The sequence below is a fragment of the Pogoniulus pusillus genome, unplaced genomic scaffold, assembly GCF_015220805.1.
Source record: "Pogoniulus pusillus isolate bPogPus1 unplaced genomic scaffold, bPogPus1.pri scaffold_66_arrow_ctg1, whole genome shotgun sequence".
NCBI classification, from domain to species: domain Eukaryota; kingdom Metazoa; phylum Chordata; class Aves; order Piciformes; family Lybiidae; genus Pogoniulus; species Pogoniulus pusillus.
The window spans coordinates 208,458-222,380 of record NW_026974715.1 but is presented as its reverse complement, the minus strand read 5'-3'; the positions used below and the strand labels follow the sequence as shown (position 1 = coordinate 222,380).

Here is a 13,923-nt window from a genome sequence, read left to right as displayed (position 1 = left end):
GCAAGTCATTCTCCTTTCATACTCTTGCCACTTTGAAAGAGAAGGAGGCTATTCAAAGGCTGTCCTCATTTCCTTTTTGCCTGACAGAGACAGGCAATATCTCATCTACTCCTGGATACTACATTATGGGCTATGAAATATTAGATGTTATTCTTTTCCTCACCAGGAAAATACTCCTGCAGAGCATTTGGAAAGAGAAATAAGGCTGCTTTCCTCTCACTAACATAATTAATAGCAATGGAGCACTAGTCATAGAATCCACCAGGTTGGAAGAGACCTCCAAGCTCAGCCAGTCCAACCTAGCACCCAGCCCTGGCCAATCAACCAGACCACGGCACTAAGTGCCTCAGCCAGGCTTTGCTTCAACACCTCTAGGAACGACGACTCCATCACCTCCCTGGGCAGCCCATTCCAATGCCAATCACTCTCTCTGGGAAGAGCTTCTTCCTAACATCCAGCCTAGACCTCCCCCAACACAACTTGAAACTGTGTCCCCTTGTTCTGTTGCTGCTTGCCTGGAAGAAGAGACCAACCCCACCTGGCTACAGCCTCCCTTCAGGTAGTTGTAAACAGCAATGAGCTCTGCCCTAAGTCTCCTCTTCTCCAGGCTGCACAACCCCAGTTCTAACAGCCCAATCTGGGTGGACACCAGGACATAGGTAAAGTGTCCAAACCTCAAGGTTCCAAGCAGTGACTGACTCTCAAAGAAACATGCATCAAGAGGAGTAAGACCTTGACAAGCTCTACAGAAGACAGCTCATAAAATGTGTGACATGTGAAATGCTTTCAGTATTTCTCCCTTGACAAAAATCCCACAGCCAACAGAAATGGTAAATGAAATAGCAGCTACAGCAACCATGTGAAGCTAATCTTTAACCTCTCTGCTCTTGAGTCACCTCATTATAATTGTGTGAAATTGTGTTCAACAGGAGAAGCCTTTCAAGAAGGGAAGGACAAACATTAGGTTTGCCTTCAGAAAGAAGGCAGCCAAGAAAGGATCGGTCCCTTTGGCCAACTCTCCCCCTAGGGCAATTGTGGGACAGAGGAGCAAGAGTTCCCTTTTGTATCCCTGCTCCACGCCGTTTAGCAGCCATCAAAGAGCAGTTGCCAAAGAATCCTTCAGAACAGGCCAAGCACAGGAGGCAACATCCTCCTAATGGCTGGAGACAATCAAACAGTGAATCACCGAGCTGCCTGCAGCCAGCTGAAGAAAGCCTCCTCAAGAGCCCTTGGCCGCCCTGCGGGACAGCAAACGCTGCTGCTCTGCAGGACCCACGCTGCTGGGCAGCTTCCTTCAACAGCCTGCTCCTGGGACAGAGGCAGAGAAGCAGAGAATGGGCTGGGTCGGAAGGGACCTTCAGGATCATCCAGTTCCAGCCTCTTGCCGCTCAGCACGCCCCGGGCCCTCGGCTGGGCTCTCTGGGCCGCACGGCGCTGGGCCCGCAGGCTCTGCCCGCCTCAGGCGCAGCGGGGCCGGGCCGGGGCTGGCTGCAGCCCGAGGCGGTGCCAGGCACCGGCAGCACTGCAGCCCCCAGGGGGCGCTGCGTGGAGCGGGCGGAGCGCGGGAGGGAGGGGCGGGGAGGGGCTGGCCGCGGGGGCGGGAGCGGGTGGGGCGCGAGGCGCTCCGCAGCCAATGGGAGGCTGCGCTCGGCCCTTGACCAATCAGCGCGGGGGGCGTGGTCGGCGGCACCGTTGGAGAGTGCTGCGGAGGAAGCAGCCGGAGAGGGGTGCTGGGAGCTGGCAGCGGAGCGGGACCGGAGCGGCTGCGGTGAGTGCCTGGGGGCGGCGTGTGCCGGGGCCCCGGGGGCTATGTCAGGCTGGGTGGGAGTGTGCTGGGGTCCTGCTGCCTGCAGGAAAGCCGTGGGGGTGCTCGTGGAGAGCAGCCTGCAGGCCTGGGCTGGCCGAGCTGCAGCAGGGGGTGCGCAGGCTGCCCCCGCTCCGCTCTGGGCCCGGGTGGGCTCTGCCCCTTGTGCACTCTCTTGCCCCACCCTGGGCACTCCCCTCTCTGTCCCTGCTGCTGTCACAGTGCCGCTGCGCGTCCGCGGCCCTGTTGCCATAGCAGTCGGGGCGCAGTGCAGCCGCCGGAACGCGGCGGTGAGGCGAAGAGCTGCCGCTGGCCGCCGTTGCGGGGCGCCGCTGGCCGCCGTTGCGGGGCGCCGCTGGCCGCCGTTGCGGGGCGCCGCTGGCCGCCGTTGCGGGGCGCCGCTGGCCGCCGTTGCGGGGCGCCGCTGGCCGCCGTTGCGGGGCGCCGCTGGCCGCCGTTGCGGGGCGCCGCTGGCCGCCGTTGCGGGGCGCCGCTGGCCGCCGTTGCGGGGCGCCGCTGGCCGCCGTTGCGGCCCTTGAGCAAGAGGCACCTTCCCGGGCAGAGGAGTTTGTGTGGCTGATGCTGGTGCTGTGTGCTCAGCTGACTGCCTCCTCCTGCCTGCAGAGCGCAGAGCCGGGGCAGGGCGAAGCTCGGAGTCTCTCAGCCCCACAGCCGCCAGTGAGGCAGGGAGCAAAGCAGGAGCCTGCAGCACCGAGAGGCGGCGGCGAGCGAGGCTCTTGAGACGCCTGGCAGCGGCTCCGGGGGCAGAGCCGGCCCGGCCCAGGCGAGCCTCGCCACGGCCCTCGGCGGCTGCCGTCCGACTCCGTCCCGCCGGCGGGAGCCGCCCCGAGCCCTGCAGGCGTCTGGCCGCGGTGCTCGGCGACGGTGGCTGCCGGTGGAGGCCAGCGGCAGCGAGACGCCAGCGGCGGCAGCCTGCATCGCCTCTGCTTCTCCCAGCCGGCAGAGGTGAGTGGCAGAGAGTCGGCGCCCAGAGGCTGGGGGCGAAGGAGCAGTGGGGGTGGGCAGTGCCCCGTGGCAAAGCTGCCACGGCCTCGGCTGGCAGAGCCGGCAAAGGGCAGCACGGGCACAGCTGAGGGGATTTTCCCAGCTGGGGCCAGGCTCTGGCTGCCTTTGTCGGCCTCTCCATAGCCCCTTAGAGGATCGCTGAACTCTGAGGGGCTCAGATGAGCCATGGACATTGCTGGCGTCCTTCAGAGTCAGGCCAGAGTCCAAGGGGCAGAGCCTCAAGCAGAAAGCCCTCAGTAGAGCTGCAAACCATTGCTGCTGTCCTCTGCCTGCAGAGAGGGCACTGGGAGGGGAGAGGAACCTCCATCCATCAGCTGCACGGTTGCAGCCCCCAGCTCCTGCCCATGCCACGTACAGGCCCTGTCCTGTCCCTGCAGCCCTCGCTAACGTCTCTCTCTCCATCTCTCTCCCTTGAAAGGCTGCAATGACATCCCCCAGCAGCCTGCTTCAGGCGAAGCTGAAGAGCTGTAGCTCAGCCTTCCTTTGTGGCAGAGCTGTTCCAGCTCCCTGTCTCCTTCTGTGGCCTTCTCTGGACCCGCTCTTAACTGGTTGATGCCTTCCCTGTGCTGGGGAGCTGGATGCAGCAGGTGAGGAGGAGCCACAGCAGAGTGCAGCGGAAGGGCAGAATCGCCTGCCCTGCTCTGCTGAGCACTTTGAAGAGCCAGGTAATGACACAATGCCTTGAGTCAAAGCCTCTTTCCTCCTGTGTGCTTCTGCCTGACCTCTCCCTGCTCATGGAACTCCGTTTCTGTAACAAAAGGTCCTGCAGCTGCAGCAGGAGCTTGTGCACGCTGGCAGAGTGCAGCCTCTGGCAGAGTCCTCCCACGAAGCCCAGAAGCTTTGCAGCAGCTGCCTGCAGCAGAAGAGCAGTGAGCTGCAGAGGGAGAATGTCAGTTTGCAGGAGGAGCTGGAGAGATCTGAAGCTAAGGTATGGAGAAAGCCTCTCTCTTGGCAGCAGGTGGCTGCCCTACAGCTGTCTGAGTGCACTCGAGCCAACTGTGCCCCAAGAGCAGAGGGAGTGACCTGGGAGTGACTCAGCTTTGTTTTGTGAGCCTGGGGCCTGCAGTTAGAGAGGTGCCTGAGAGTGAGGTCCCTTTGTCCATCACTGGAGCAGGAGGACAGGTGTATTTATTTCCCAGCACTGCTTCTGGGTCTGACACAGCAGGGCAAAACCTGCAGGGCCACCTGGAGGATGCCTGCAGGGGAACTGCGTCTGTCCAAGAGCTGGCAGGAGGCCTGCAGCGGTGAGGAGCTCAGAGTGGAGCCAGGCTCTGCTCTCTGTGTTCTTGTGTCCCAGCAAGGCAGCACAGGGTGGCCAGAGCTGCTTTTGCTGTAGGGGAGGTTGTGTCCCAGGCTTCTCTGGGGCTTTGTGCTCTTGTGCACTTCTGTGCTGAGGCCTGTGCTTGCTTGTCAGGGTCCAAGGTGAACATTGCAGGCTGAGCAGCACAGCCCAGGAGCAAGCCAGGAGCACTGCAGCCCTTCATAAAGACCTGCAAGCTGCTGCCTCGGTAAGCCAGTCAGAGCCTGGTTGCTTGGGGGTTGGTGTGGGGTGGTTTGGAGGCGAGGTGCTCCTGGAGAGCCTGGGAGAGATGAGTTCCTCTGTCCTGCTGCCTGGAGGCTGCTCTCCTGGCCTGCTGCCCAGCTGTGTGGCTTTGAGAGTTGTGTGGTGAGATGGTAGCAAGTGCCAGGCAATGGCATCCTTGTGAAGGAGTTGGCAGGGATGCTGCAGTTTGGAGCAGGGCCGAGGCTGGGAGCTCAGGCAGCACTTGAGGCAGTGCTGTGGGACAGGGATTTGGTCCTTTTGGCTGCAGGCTTTCCTTGGGCTCTGGTGCTGCTGGGTGTTTGCCCCTGGAGGCCCAGAGCGTGACAGGAGTTCTTTAGTTGCCTGCACTGTGCTCACCTTCCTGCTCCAGTGCCTGTGGATGCCTTGGCCAGAAGATGCAGCTCCATACTGCAGCGAGCAGACCTCCAAAGATGAACGTCCAGGACTAAGAAGGGACTCACTGCCACTGCCCAGAGCCGGAGGACCTGGCCTCGATGGCAAGCTGCAGGGAGGCATTCCTGGCTGGAGCGTGGCAAAGAGAGTTGGCCGTGGGCAGGCACAAGGTAGCAGGCCTGGCTGTGTGCTGCTCTCCAGCAGTGCCCCTGAGTGGAAGCGGAGCTGAGCCCAGCTCTGCTGTGCCCCCGTGCAGGGAGCTGCCTGCGAGCAGAGCCAGGCCTGGCCCTGGAGCTTGCAAGGTGCTTCTGCACATCAGCCCCTGGGCTTCCAGAGCTGCACAGGGCCTGGCAGGTGCAGGCTGCCTGCAGTGCCCCTGGGAGGGCAGGAAGGCTTTTCTGCCTGCCTTCAGGGAAAGCTGAGGCCCTGCGTGTGGGGTGTGGTGCTGGGGGCAGTGCTGGCTGCTGTCACTGACTGCTGGCCCATGGAGCACGGCACAGCTGTGCTGCCTGCATGGGCACATGGCAAAGGCCAACTGCTGCCTGCAGGTTGGAGGTGCTTCTGGATGAGGCAGAGCTGAGGCCAGGGATGGGGAGAGAGAGTGAATGGCAGCTGAGTGTGCGTGAGAGGGAGAAGCAGCAGGATGCAGGCCACTGTGGTCTGGAGGAGCAAGGAGCAGCAGCCCAGCTGAGACAGAGCTGGAGACAGGACAGCGAGACAGAGCTGAGGCAGGGGAAAAGAGAGGGAAAGAAAGCAGCAATGCTAAAGGCAAAAACCAACGAGGAGAGAAAAAGTGAGGCAGAGAAAGAGTGGGAGAGAAAGAAGGCAAAAGAAAAAGCACCACAAAAGCTCTGCCAGAAGACTGCTCTGGTTTGGCACAGCCCTGGCCAGTCTGTGCCACCTGATCAGCAGGCCCTGTGCTGGCTCTGGCCTCTGCTCCAGCCTCACTTTCTTCTGCAGAGCCTCAGCAGAGCGGAGTAGGAAGGGAGAGGAACCTCCCTCGCTCTGCTGGGCCCCCTGCAGGTTTGAGCAAGGAGAGGAGTGAGAGGCAGCAGCACCTGGCCTGCTGGGGACTCCATGTCCCTCTCCCCACTGCTAATGAAGCACAAAGCTGAGATCTTCCCCACTCTGCTGCATGGGCCACGGAGAAGCAGTCGCAGGCTGCTGGCCTCAGCTGAGCTGCAGCAGCTGCAGGAGGCAGGGTGAGAGCAGGGGCTGAGGCCAAGGAAGTAAGGCTCAACTCTGGAGCTGCTCCTGAGTGCCCCAGGGGTGGAGGAACCTTTGCATCTACTCTGCCTTGCAGTGGCTTCTGCTGCTGGGCACTGAGCCCAGAGGAGGCAGGGCAGGGCTGTGCCACAGCAACAAAAGGTTACTCTGGAGAGCTGGAGGGTTTAATTTGGAGAGTGGGAAGCATTCAGCCTGGGCCTGGGCTGCAGCCTCCAAGGGGCAGAGCGGATGAGGGTGAGGCTGGCCCAGGCTCAGGAAGCTGACAGGGCAGGGTCAAGAGAAGCTGCAGGCAGCAGCAGACATTTTGCACTGAGCTGAGCTGCAGGACTGGATGAAAAAGCTGAAAGCTGAGCTTTGTGCTGGCCTAGGCAGCGGTGGGGAGCAGCGGGAGGGAAGCTGCTGGGGGCACAGCAGGGCTGCTGCAGAGGCTGAGGTGGGGCAGAGGCAGGCGGCAGCAGAGTGCCCGGAGCTAAGGTGGGGCAGAGGGAAAGAGCTGCTGCTGCCTTTGCTGCTCTGCCTCTCTCTCGGCCCTTTTCTTCCTGCCCCTGTCTCAGCCCCTGCCCTGCTCCTCTCTGCCTCCTACCGCCCACCCGGCGGAGGGGGTGGGGGCGGAGTCAGAGAGAGGGGCGGGGGGTTGGGGGCGGAGGTAGACAGGCGGGGGGGTGGGGGCGGAGGTAGTCAGGCGGGGGGGTGGGGGCGGAGTTAGTGAGGCGGGGGGGTGGGGGCGGAGTTAGTCAGGCGGGGGGGTGGGGGTGGAGTTAGTTGGGGGTAGGGGGCGGAGTTAGTGAGGGGGGGGGGGGGGCGGAGTTAGTTGGGGGTTGGGGGCGGAGTTAGACAGGCGGGGGGGTGGGGTCAGAGTTAGACAGGTGGGGGTGGGGGCGGAGTTAGGCAGGCGGGGGTTGGGGCGGACTTAGTCAGGCGGGGTGGCGGGGGCGGAGTTAGGTGGGTCTTGGGGCGGAGTTAGACAGGCGGGGGGGTGGAGCCGGAGTTAGCTGGGGGTTGGGGGTGGAGTTAGACAGTGGGGAGGAAGGGCGGAGTTAGTCAGGCGGGGGGGTGGGGTCGGAGTTAGTCAGGCAGGGGTGTGGGGTCGGAGTTAGTCAGGCGGGGGGGTGGGGTCGGAGTTAGTCAGGCAGGGGGGTGGGGGCGGAGTTAGTCAGGCAGGGGGGTGGGGGCGGAGTTAGGAGGGGTGGGGGCGGAGTTAGACAGGCAGGGCTGGGGCGGAGTTAGTTGGGGGTTGGGGGCGGAGTTAGGCAGGCGGGGGGCGGGGGCGGAGCTAGGCAGGTGGAGGTGTGGGGGCGGAGCAAGGGAGGCGGTGAAGTGTGGGCGGAGTTAGTCAGGCGGGAGGTTGAGGGCGGAGTTAGGCAGGCGGGGGCGGAGGCAGAGTTAGTTAGGCGGGGGGTGGGGGCGGAGTTAGACGGGGGGGTGGGGGCGGAGTTAGACGGGGGGTGGGGGCGGAGTTAGATGGGGGGGCGGAGTTAGGCAGGCGGGGGGTGGGGGTGGAGTTAGGCAGGCGGGGGGGTGGGGCTGGAGTTAGACAGGCGGGGGGTGGTGGGCGGAGTTAGACAGGCGGACGGTGGGGGCGGAGTTAGTCAGGCGGGGGGGTGTGGGCAGAGTTAGGTGGGGCTTGGGAGCAGAGTTAGACAGGCGGGGGGTGGAGGCGGAGTTAGCTGGGGGTTGGGGGTGGAGTTAGACAGGTGGGAGGTGGGGGCGGAGTTAGGCGGGGGGGTGTGGGCGGAGTTAGGTGGGAGTTGGGGGCGGAGTTAGACAGGCGGGGGGTGGGGCGGAGTTAGACAGGGGGGGGTGGGGGCGGAGTTAGACAGGCGGGGGGTGGGGCGGAGTTAGGCGGGGGGTGGGGTCAGAGTTAGACAGGCGGGGGTGGGGGCGGAGTTTGTCAGGCGGGGGGGGTGGGGGCGGAGTTTGTCAGGCGGGGGGGGTGGGGGCGGAGTTTGTCAGGCGGGGGGGTGGGGGCGGAGTTTGTCAGGCGGGGGGGGTGGGGGCGGAGTTTGTCAGGCGGGGGGGTGGGGGCGGAGTTTGTCAGGCGGGGGGGTGGGGGCGGAGTTTGTCAGGCGGGGGGGGGGGGGCGGAGTTAGTCAGGAGGAGTGGTGGGGGCGGAGTTAGGTGGGGCTTGGGGGCGGAGTTAGACAGGCGGGGGGTGGGGGCGGAGTTAGTCAGGCGGGGGGTGGGGGCGGAGTTTGTCAGGTTGGGGGGTGTGGGCGGAGTTCGGTGGGGCTTGGGGGCAGAGTTAGACAGGCGGGGGGTGGGGCGGAGTCAGTCAGGCGGGGTGGTGGGGGCGGAGTCAGTCAGGCGGGGGGGCGGGGGCGGACTTAGGTTTGGCTTGGGGGCGGAGTTAGACAGGCGGGGGGGTGGGGGTGGAGTCAGGCGGGGGGGCGGGGCGGACTTAGGTGCGGCTTGGGGGTGGAGTTAGTCAGGCTGGGGGGGGCTGAGATAGTCAGGCGGGGGGCGGGGGCGGAGTTTGGCAGGTGGGGGGTGGGGGCCTGAGTTAGACAGGCTGGGCGGTGGGGGCGGAGTTAGTCAGGCGGGGAGGTGGGGGCGGAGTTAGTCAGGTGGGGGGTGGGGGCGGAGTTAGTCAGGAGGGGGGTGGGGGCGGAGTTATGCAGGCGGGGGACGGGGGCGCAGTTAGTCAGGCGGGGGAGGGGGTGGAGTTATGCAGGCGGGGGGTGGGGGCGGAGTTAGGTGGGGGTTGGGGCGGAGTTAGACAGGCGGGGGGGTGGGGGCGGAGTTATGCAGGCGGGGGTTGGGGCGGAGTTAGACAGGCGGGGAGGTGGGGGTGGAGTCAGGTGGGGCTTGGGGGCGGAGTTAGACAGGCGGGGGGTGGGGCGGAGTTAGTCAGGCGGGGCGGTGGGGTCAGAGTTAGACAGGCGGCGTGTTGTGGGCGGAGTTAGGCAGGCGGGGGGCGGGGGAGGAGTTAGTCAGGCGTGGGGGTGGGGGCGGAGTTAGACAGGTGGGGGGGTGGGGGCGGAGTTAGTCAGGTGGGGGGTGGGGGCGGAGTTAGTCAGGCGGGGGGGTGGGGGCGGAGTTATGCAGGCGGGGGGTGGGGGCGGAGTTAGACAGGCGGGGGGGTGGGGGCGGAGTTAGGTGGGGGTTGGGGCGGAGTTAGACGGGGGGGGGTGGGGGCGGAGTTATGCAGGCAGGGGTTGGGGCGGAGTTAGACAGGCGGGGAGGTGGGGGTGGAGTCAGGTGGGGCTTGGGGGCGGAGTTAGACAGGCGGGGCGGTGGGGTCAGAGTTAGACAGGCGGCGTGTTGGGGGCGGAGTTAGGCAGGCGGGGGGCGGGGGAGGAGTTAGTCAGGCGTGGGGGTGGGGGCGGAGTTAGACAAGCGGGGGTGGGGGCGGAGTTAGGTAGGCGGGGGGGTGGGGGCAGAGTTAGACAGGCGGGGCGTTGGGGGCGGAGTTAGTCAGGCGGGGGGGTGGGGGCGGAGTTAGTCAGGCGGGGGGTGGGGGCGGAGTTAGTCAGGCGGGGGGTGGGGGCGGAGTTAGTCAGGCGGGGGTGGGGGCGGAGTTAGGTGGGGCTTGGGGCGGAGTTAGTCAGGCGGGGGGGGTTGGGGCGGAGTTAGTCAGGCGGGGGGGTGGGGGCGAGTTAGACAGGCGGGGGGCAGGGGCGGAGTCAGGCAGGCGGGGGGGTGGGGTCGGAGTTAGACAGGCGGGGGGGGTGGGGTCGGAGTTAGACAGGGGGGGGGGTGGGGGCGGAGTTAGGTGGGGGTCGGGGGCCGAGTTAGACCGGCGGTGGGGTGGGGGCGGAGTTAGTCAGGCGGGGGGGGGGGGGGGGGCGGAGTTATGTGGGGTTTGGGGGCGGAGTTCTACAGGTTGGGTGGGAGGGGGGAGGGAGGGGGGCAGGGGAGGGGGGCGGGCAGGAGGCTGTGAGGGGAGGGGGTGGGGGCAGAGACTGCGGCAGGAAGAAAGGGCCGAGAGAGGCAGAGGAGCCAAGGGCACAGCAAAGGCTCTGCCCGCACACAGCTCTGCTCTGGCACAGCTCTTCCCACTCTGCTCCCAGCTGAGCTCCAGGCCTTGTGCTGCCGCCTGCCTCGGCTCCACCTCAGCCTCTGCAGAGCTGAAGCTGCCGGCAGCAGCAGCACTGTTGCTGCCTTCTGTCCCACGCAGCTGCTGCTGTGCAGTTGGCAGCGATTCTGTCACGGCTCTTGCTCTGGCCCCTGCAGCACTGCCCACGTTGAGACTCTGGAGCCAGTGAGGTTGTTATTGAACCTTGCCATGCATGGAGGCAGTGAGGCAGCTGCCACAGCCCATGGCTGCACTGCAGTGCACTGGCACAAGAGCAGCTCAGTGTCCTGCCAAGCAGAGGCAGTTCTCCAGAACCTTCTCCTCACTGTTTGACTGCAAGGCAGAAAGTTCAGATTTCAGGGGCAGGTTTCTGCAGCAGAGGCATTGCCCCCACGCCTGCAAGCACCTGGCTGCGGTGCAGCCCAGCCAAAGCCTGCTGGGGACTCCCTTGGGAATGCTGATAGGGAATGAAGCACAACGCTGAGATCTTCCCCACTTTGCTGCTTCGGCCACGGAGAAGCAGTCGCAGGCTGCAGGAGGCAGGGTAAGAGCAGGGGCTGAGGCCAAGCAAATAAGGCTCAACTATAGCTGTTGTGAGTGGAGCTGCTCCTGAATGCCCCAGGGGCAAAGGAACCTTTGCATCTACTCTGCCTTTCAATGGCTTCTGCTGCTGGGTATTGAGCTCAGAGGAGGCAGGGCAGGGCTATGGCACCGGGGACCTTTTGTTACTGTGGCACAGCAGTTTGGAGAGTGGGAAGCATTCAGCCTGGGCCTGGGTTGCAGCCCCCAAGGGGAAGATTGGATCAGGCTGAGGCTAACACAGCCTCAGGAAGCTCACAGGGCAGGGTAAGAAGCTGCAGGCCCCAGGCACACATTTACCCAGCAGAGAAAAGAGAAGGGGAGAGAAGAGAGGGGGGCAGAGAGCGAGGGGCAGGGAGGGGCAGATAGATGGGCAGGGGGATGGGAGGAGTGAGACAGGTGGGGGGGGTGGGGGAGGAGTCAGACAGAGGGGCAGGAGTGTCGGGGGGAGGAGACAGACAGAGAGGCGGCGGGAGGGGAGGGGAGGGGGCGGGGAAGGGTGGCTCAACTATAGCTCCTGTTAGCGGAGCTGCTCCTGAATGCCAGGGGTGGAGGAACCATTGCACATACTCTGCCTTGCAGTGGCTTCTGCTGCTGGGCATTGAGCCCAGAGGAGGCAGGGCAGGGCTGTGGCACCGGGAACCTTTTGTTACTGTGGCACAGCAGTTTGGAGAGTGGGAAGCATTCAGCCTGGGCCTGGGTTGCAGCCCCCAAGGGGAAGATTGAATCAGGCTGAGGCTAACACAGCCTCAGGAAGCTCACAGGGCAGGGTAAAGAGAAGCTGCAGGCACCAGGCACACATTTTGCACTGAGCTGAGCTGCATCAATAGATTAAAAGATGAAAGCTGAGCTTTGTGCTCAGCTAGACCCTAAGGACAAGTGCTGCAGAGCTGCAGCCAGAGAGCCAAATGCCAGCAGAGGGGTCAGAGCCTTGCTCAGCAGCAGGCAATGCTACAGTGCACAGTGCATGAACCCAGCAGCAGCTTGCACAGAGAGCAGCTGCTGCTTCCCAACTGCCAGTGGCTGCTGCTGCTGCTGCAACCTCGTTACAGGAGCTTGTATGGAAGCACTGAGAGCACCTCAGGCTTACCTTCAAAAGGACTCCCCCAGCAGGAGCAGAGGGCACCGTGGAGGTGCCCTCAGAGCCAAAAGCAAAGAGCTTTGCTCCAGGGAACTGGACTTGCTTGTAGCCACTGCCCCCGCACAGCACAGAGGGACCTGTGGCTGCGCTGGGAAGATGCTGCTCAGACACCTTCGAGCCACTGCTGTGGATGTTCCATTGCATGAACTGGCATGGCAAGGAGAGGACAAAAGCCCCAAGTGCAGTGGGCTGGGAGGAAAGCCAAGTGACTGTTCCTCACAGAGGATGGCCCTGGGACACCTCTAAGGGCCTCTCTTGACCCAACACAGGCTGCAGAGCACCAGGAGTGCCAAGCTTCCACAGGCACTGCTGCCTGTGTGTATTGCCCCAGCACTGCTGGCTCGTGCTCAGCCAGCATGCCACCAGCACCCCCAGGTGCCCCAAGCCTGCAGTGCTGCCTGAGGTTGGTGTGACCCCAGTGCAGGACCCCACACTTGGCTCTGTTACACCTCATACACCTGACCTTGCTCCATTGATGCAGCCTGTCCAGATCCCTCTGCAGACTCTCCTGCCCTGCAGCAGGTCAGCACTGCCACCCAATGTGGTGCCATCTGCAAACGCAGCCAGGGGGCACTGAGTCCCCTCCTCAGATGGGTGCTGTGCAGCACCCCCAACCCTACGACTGCAGTGAGCAGCCTGCAGAGCCGCCAGAGGCTGAGGGCATTGTTGCTGCTGTCCCCAGCGGCGGGGGAGCCACCTGGCTTACTGCAAGCTGATTCAGTAGCTTCAGGGCCCAGGTACTGCAGCACCCAGGTCACATCAGCAGTTTTGTGTCTTAATTGGAGCCCCCCAAAGCTGTGCTGCAAAAGAGCTGAGGAGGTCTTGTGAAGATGCCATGGCCTTGGTTTGGCCGAGACTGATGGAGCAAGGCTACAACAAACACCTGTGCTGCTCTGGGCTGGCAGGGAGCAGCTGGGGCAGCCTGTTCAGCCTGTTGATGAGAATCTGCTGCCCTGCTGCTCACACCAGCTTTGTAGCACAAGTGCTGGCTGGAGCAGAGGGTGGGGAGGCTTGGAGTTCAGCTCTGGGGGGCTTTCTTCCACTCTCTGGGTTGGGGTCTGTGTCTCTTTCACTTGGCTTGGACACTGCCCTTTGCCACTTGCTGCTTTGTTTGCTGAGTGTGTTCTGCTGCCTTGGTTTGCTTTGCTTGCTCAGAAGGTGCTGTACATTGAGTCACTTTGCATTAAACTCTCCTTGTCTCAACCCACAGGGCTCTGGTTTCCTTCTCTCTCTCCCCTTGAGCTCACTCTGTCTCAAAGCAGGGCAGTACCCAGCGCCAAGGCAGATGTTCACCCCCAGGAGGTCAGCCAGAGCTCACCTTGCCATCCCCACCTGTGCTGGAGACTGTTCTCAGCGTAGCTGCACTCAGCGGAGTAGCCTTCCCCATCGGGAGCCTTCCAGCCCATGGCACACTCCTGCTGCTGCGTGTCTGAGGGGCAGCCAGCACTGAGCACACCTTGCACTCACCCACAGCTGAAGGCCTTCATCTCCAGAAGGTCTCCATCCCAGCCCTCTAAGCCAGCCTGGAGGCAGCGACCCAACGCCAGCAGCCTGTGCTTACCCTCCAGCACGTGGGGCTTTTGCACTGGCCACAGATCACTGCCTCTCAGGAGCTCACTTCTTCCTCCAGCTGTACAGGGCTGCTGAGAGGCTCTCTGCCAGCTGCAGGCACTCTGCAACCAGGGCCCACAGCCACCTTTCTTCTCCTCCTCCCCTTGCTCTCCACTCCATCCAAGCAGCTGCTGGCAGCTCTCTTCCCACAGACCATCTGATTGCAGCCTCCACCCCAGTGTCCAGGCCAGAAGCAGATCTCTCCTTCACAAAATAGGGAGGCCTAAAAACGCCTCCAGCACAAGGACAGCCTGGAGAGGACAAAATCATTTAGCTTGGAAGAGACCTGTAAGGGCATCAAGTCCAACCATTCACACTGCCAAGCCACCACTGAAAGCTGTCCCTGTGTAGCACAGCCACACCTCTTGTAAATGCCACCCAGGCTGCTGAGCCAACACTTCCCTGGGCAGCCTGTTCCAGTGCTTGGGAACGCCTCCAGGGAAGGAAGTTTCCCTAACAACCCACCCAAAGCTCTCCTGGGGCACTTGGAAGCCATTTCCCCTTGTCCTATCACTTGCTACGTGGGCAAAGAGACCCAACACCCACCTCACTGCAGCTTGCTTTGAGGTGTTGCAGAGAATGCT

General features: G+C 63.3%; 1 long non-coding RNA gene across 3 annotated transcripts; it reads left to right on the top strand.

Moving 5' to 3' along the window:
- The first annotated feature begins 1,674 nt into the window (after positions 1-1,674).
- On the top strand, positions 1,675-13,408 carry LOC135174469 (uncharacterized). 3 transcript variants are annotated; one of them, XR_010301912.1, is made up of 6 exons: positions 1,675-1,768; positions 2,429-2,770; positions 3,249-3,495; positions 3,591-3,758; positions 4,245-4,338; positions 12,939-13,408. It is a non-coding gene; the product is annotated as an uncharacterized LOC135174469 (long non-coding RNA). The 3 variants fall into 3 exon arrangements; XR_010301911.1 differs by having other exon boundaries at positions 3,249-3,758; XR_010301913.1 differs by lacking the exon at positions 12,939-13,408 and adding an exon at positions 4,744-6,414 and having other exon boundaries at positions 3,249-3,758.
- The last annotated feature ends 515 nt before the right edge of the window (positions 13,409-13,923 follow it).